This window comes from Dromaius novaehollandiae, chromosome 3, assembly GCF_036370855.1.
Source record: "Dromaius novaehollandiae isolate bDroNov1 chromosome 3, bDroNov1.hap1, whole genome shotgun sequence".
Lineage (NCBI taxonomy): Eukaryota > Metazoa > Chordata > Aves > Casuariiformes > Dromaiidae > Dromaius > Dromaius novaehollandiae.
The window spans coordinates 84,159,278-84,165,277 of NC_088100.1; positions in this window are offsets into that span (position 1 = coordinate 84,159,278).

Here is a 6,000-nt window from a genome sequence, read left to right on the forward strand (position 1 = left end):
GCTGGTGGTATATGCATTAGATACTCAGATGATCTGGCCTTATCCCATATAATTCAAAGTGCAATCAGTTGCAACAAAGTTCAGAGCAGCTGTAGGTACTCCAAAAGCTTTCTACTAATGTTTTTTTAAAATCTGTCTTTATTTTAAAGTATTTTCTCCAAAACTGCCATGTTGCAGAACAAGACCAGAAACTGGCTGACTACAAGAAGGAAAAGAAAGAAATGGAGTCTTACACAAAACTGTCAAATGGACAGTGTAAATAAACCGACGCCCCCAATGTCCAGAAATTTAGCTCATCTCTCTGTGATATACATCATTATTTGTAAAAATGGTAGATAGAAATGCTTAGATAGGAGTTATACATTTTTATTTTAACGAGGGTAGCTCTCCAATCAGTGGTCCGAAGTAGGCTATTAGTTATAACAATATATAATCATTTCAAGGCTCTTTGAGCAATATGTAGTGCGTGTTTGGTCTTGTAATTAACCCACTGCCATTGGCCACACATCCTCTCCACCCTGCAATTATTTGACTAAAAAATAATACCATTCAAAGCATACATTGTATAGAACATTAAAGAGCATTCATTTTAATCAGTTTTTACACTCATACAATGATTATAACACGTTCATACAGTTCATATATGAACAGAAGTGGTTTGGCCACATCTGAGCAGTTTTTTGTTAGAAAAGTTTGATTTGGAAACAAACAGGTCATCATGCACAGAACCATTAGCCTTTTGGTTTTATTTTGCTTTTTTAGAACTAATCCAAAACTACAGAAACAGTTTTCCCTTAAAAAATCTTACCATTGATCTAAGAATGTAGTGGATACTGAAGTCTTTGCTCCAACACACTCCTAGACAAATTGCTATTCTTTGAAATCACGAATCATTAACATGCATAGGTTCTGTACATGGACAGCTTTAGCCTCAAAAGAAAATACTTCAGAAAGCTTGTAAATGTAAGCCTGTGAAATGAACATGCCAGTTTAGCAAAAAAGAACAGTCCTTCCGTCAGCAAGTTTTCCTTAATAACACTTTCTGTTCTCGAGGTCTGCAGCCAGAATAGGTAGAGAGTAGAAATGTTTTTTGTACGAATTTTTAAGAATAAAAAGCAACAGAAAGCGTCAGGACACCCCTCTCCAGGAACTTGGGGTGGGATTTGTGTTATCTTACCTGAATTGTCTAAAAATTAGACAGAGAAGGTGAGTATTGACTCCCTCTATAGGTAGTGGAGAGAAGCAGACATTTCCAGAAAGCAATTCAGACACACATCTTAAACACTGATCTTGTGACAGGATTAATCAACTCATTATCTAGGTTCTTATACTAGTTCCCTGACTTTCAGATGGCTATAGGGAAGTGAGATGAATCCCCCCTCAAGCGTAATAATACCTTATCAGAAGTCCCTCAATCTCTTCAAATCTTCAATCTTTTGACCGTGCTGGGGGCTTCCCTTTCAAGCCCATGATGCCATTTTTGTATCGGGCATGATACAGCTGCGTTAGTCATCTCATGTATACAGATGCAGAGGGTTCTGCCAGCTACACTAAATCCACCGCACCAAACTCAATGAAGCACCAGGTTTTCAGTTTACGGATGTCACAACTCAGTCCTGTCCAACTGGGGAAAAAAGGGAGGAGCTGAGGGGGAAGCATATTACAAAGTGTATTTACATTGAAGAACAGAACATAGAAATGCTTGGGCTACCTTTAAAAGAATGTCCTTTTCAGCTGGCTTAACTTGTCCATGTGAAATTCTCTCCTGCCTCACCTAGCTTGGATGTCTCCGCTCAACACTGCATCTGTCAGTGTAAGAACACTCAGTAATTATGTTTTGAAATAACTGAGCCCTGACTCTTCTCTGTGAGACCAAGCTTTAATACCAGGTTATGCATTTTTTCCTCAAACACCCTCACCTTTCATCTCATGCCACTCGTTGATTGTGGGAGGAGACCAGGCAAAAATCACAAAGGTACTTCCTTTGGATCCTTCTAAATTCACTGTAGTCATGAAGTTTGTGAACTACTAGCCCACGCATAAGGTACTTTGTGTTCTTTGACCGCTGCTTGTGCTAACCACAAGTTTTACATTTTTATCTTGTTTTCTCAGTCCTTCTCCTTTCTGCCTGGTCATTATATGTTCCTTTCCTCTTTATCATGTTTCAACATGTGCAAGCATTTGCATGTTATGTGAAGCAGGGACCATCTTGTTGTGTGCATGTGCAGCGTCTAGCACGGTTCGAAACATTACTAGGGTCAAGATGCATCACCAAATGATAAATAATAAATAGTAAAGCTTTCTGGAAAGCAGGTATTACTACCAGGCCCTGGTATAATAATCATTTGGTATCCTTGGCTGGACCATTTTCTTCTATGAGTGCTATTTTGTACAACAACAGTGAATGGAAAAATTAGACTATCTCCTGGAAATACAGGAAGACTGACACAATGGCAGTTAGAGCTTGTTGTTAATGAACCTGTCATACACAAGGTACAGTCTCACAGATAAATTAAAAAAATGCGTAATACTGTACTTACTTAGTGAAACCCAATGAAGCATTGGGGATCTATTTAAGCAAATTTTAAACACATTTTGTACTCTGCCTTGTAAGCACCTTCAGGATCATCAACACCTCTCATATAAACCTTCCCTTATCCAGTTTTTCTAAATGCACAGTTTGTGCTTATAGACTGTTGTATTCACATTGTTAAAGTATATTTAGCTGTTACCAAAGTAAAAACAAACTGTAAACAGTTTGGGAGTAGATTTGACATAAACAATCTACAGTTTTCAAGGCACATACCCCAAAAAGGTTATCCAGACCCAGCACTGCAGGCTAATCAAATGAGAAACTAAGAATTAAAAAAAATCACTGTAGACAAAAACTATGGAGATGTACCACTGTCTGGGTGAAGGATCTCCTGAATTACATTACTGCTACGTTTCAAAACAGGAAGATCACCACTTTCATTCTTACTGACTAAAGTTGGAAACACATGTACAGAAATAATCACCTAGATTGATAACCTGTTTTCCAAAATGCTGTAAATGCCCAGCCATCAAAGGCACCTTGGAATCTTCACTGCAAATTTAGATCATGGGGCTTGAAAAATGCATCCTTTGTCTCCCAGTAGCACCTATCCAAATACGAGAATTCAGCCCAAAGCTCTGTGAAAAAAACTTCACTCCATCTGAAGCAATTATGGCAGATGGATGTAAACTGCTTAATATAACAAACTGCTAGAGGCAGCAGACTCTTGGACGAAGCTGGTGGTCAGGCCGTGCTGTGAGGCTGCAGGTTTTCCCTGCCAGAAACCTGCCTGCTCAGCCCTTGCTCTGGAGCATGGTGGAGATAGTCGCCATGGACCTGTCTGCATGTCTCTGCTTGCTTAGATGTGGCTACACCGACTGGCTATCACTGTTGAGGAAGTCATGGTGCCACAGAGCTCAACAAACCTTTCAAAATATGCTGCTGAATCCAGAAGTTCACTTGGTGGGGCTCTGTGCCATCAGTTATGCTGCTAGCAGTATTTTGAAGCTAGATCAGGATATTCTTCCCAGGAAACAGGAACTTCAGTCTGATGAGGGTAATTTGAAGTTCCCAGCCTATTCTAGACTTCCTGGCAGTTACTGACTCTAATCTGATCATCAGAATTACCATCAGGAGAGGATGCACTGTTGTAAGATTGCAGCTCCTTCACACTGCAGCTTTTGATTAACAGTGGGCTAAGAAAACATCATCCCCTAATGACACATCATATCAAATGCCCTGCTACAGGCATGAGCAGTGCTACGAATGCCCCAGTGCCAAGGGAGCAATGGAAAGACTAATCGATATACTGACAAATTATGAGGCAGATCTATTCTGTCTTGTGCAATATAAATTGTGGAATTTAATTCAGCTGTTCTTTGGATTAATTCAGTGAGTAATATTTGGTGAAATCCTATCTTTCAAAAAGGCTTGAATTGATGATGGCAAGAGACAGAGGATATGGAAGCTCACTGGGTTTATTCCAACATTTACTCATCTTTGCTGCTAAAAGGTGTGTCATATTGAATGTGTCTAACTTCAGCTTCCAGACATAAGCTTTTGTCTCTGTTTGGTTCAATAGCCCTTTGATACTTCATACTTTCTCCCTTTTAATATACTCTTATCTTACCTGCTGTTTTATAAAGATTTGACTCTATCTTCTTCTTTTTAACTAGCTAAACAGATAACCTCTCTCTCACTGTAAAGCACTTTTTCTAGCTTGGAAATAATTACTAAAGCTCTTCACTGCACTTGCAAACATATCTTGATTTTTCTGAGAAGATATACAAATACCCAGCAAAACAGCGACACATCTTTCTGGCTGTAGAGTTTGGAGCTCTCCCTAAGCCCCCTGGGGCCTCCTGGCACATAGGTCAGTTTTGCATAAATCAGGCTAAATTTCTTGTATCAGTTTCCTCCTAAATCATTGCACTGTGTTGTATTGTTTCAATTTAGAGTACAGAGCATTGCCAGATTAATAAAAAAGTACGTATTAAGCAAACGTTCCTTCATGTGCACAGTAGCATTCTTCTAGCCATACATCTTTCAGCAAGTGTAATATATTTTAAGGAGGAACTATTTAAATCTATCTGCAGTACTACAACTAGCTAACTTCCTTGAAGCAGAGCTGGTTTTGACATCTGGAAGTGCAAAGGAGCTTCTGAAAACTTAAAAATCTCTGTATACAGAAATAAATATATATAGTCAAAGCTTTTTTTTCCATGTCATACTTTTAGGCTAACAAGTGGTGTGTTAAGTAAGTTACATGAGGGGCAAGATGCTTTAAATCTCAGTCTGGATAAGCTGATAGACTGCTTGGCAGTGAAAATGCTGAGACAACCTTAAGGAAAGCAGTGGTGGTTGTTTTCAATGGATCACAGACTGCCTGCAATGACTCTGAAGACTGTGTATACATACGGTAACTCCTCTTTTGTTAAGGATTACAGACTGTTCTATTACTTGTTAAACACAGTACAAGCGTTACTGTAGGTCTGAGAATACTGTCATTGTTAAAAATTCCTGAAATCCATAGTTTTGCTCAATGACCAATTTTGGGTTTTGTGTCTCAGAACAGGTTTCATCACATGCACTTTAAGAAAGGAAAAAAAAAAAAATCCAAGGGTATGAAAACATGCTTTCAAAAAGTATTTACAAGATCTCCTAAACTTCTAGCTATCTGAATTAGTCCCTGAAAAGCAGATATACCAGTGCCATAGCCCTCAGCCTTTCAGCCTGAGTAACAAATTGAAACAGATTTGAAGAAAATAATAATTTAATATCATCATATACAAGTAAAGAGTTGAGCTCAAAGGGCTCTATTAGACTGAACAGACAAGAAAACAAACGTCTCACAAATTATCATACCTCTTAAATACAATTAGCCTCCTTAAGTAACATTTTAAAGAGACTGCAACTGCCGAGCCTTATTGAGATATTTGTACAATGGCCAGTTGGATTAACTGTACAGAAGATTTAAAAGGCTTATTTCAGGTTTCACACTAGTGCTAAAAAAATAAAATTACACCAGACCTGAACTGAATTAAGCAGTTAAGAATCCAGGCTAACATGTTTAAATGGCCTTCTTGCTACTGATTTAATGTTTTCCTAGCAAAGCCCTGAACCTTAGCCCCTGATGTAAACAGATTTGCTATTGACTGCAGCAAGAACAAAACTGAGGCTCATTCGTGGTTCAAGGCTTTTTGCAAAGGGATTTGGTGTACTTAATGCACAGCGATAAAACAAAAGCAGCACTGAAAGTTTAATAACTAGAGAAGATAAGGAACAAGAGTAAAATAAAATGTCAATTTTAAAAGCAACTCCCCTTCCCACTCTACCTTTCTCCTTTTTCCTTTTTTCTTCCTCTTTCTCTCCTTTTCTTTCCCATTCTTTCTTTCTCTTTCTCCTTTTCTCTTCCTGCCTCCCTCCCCCACTCCCTCCCTTCTTTCCTTCTTCCCTTCCTTCCCTTT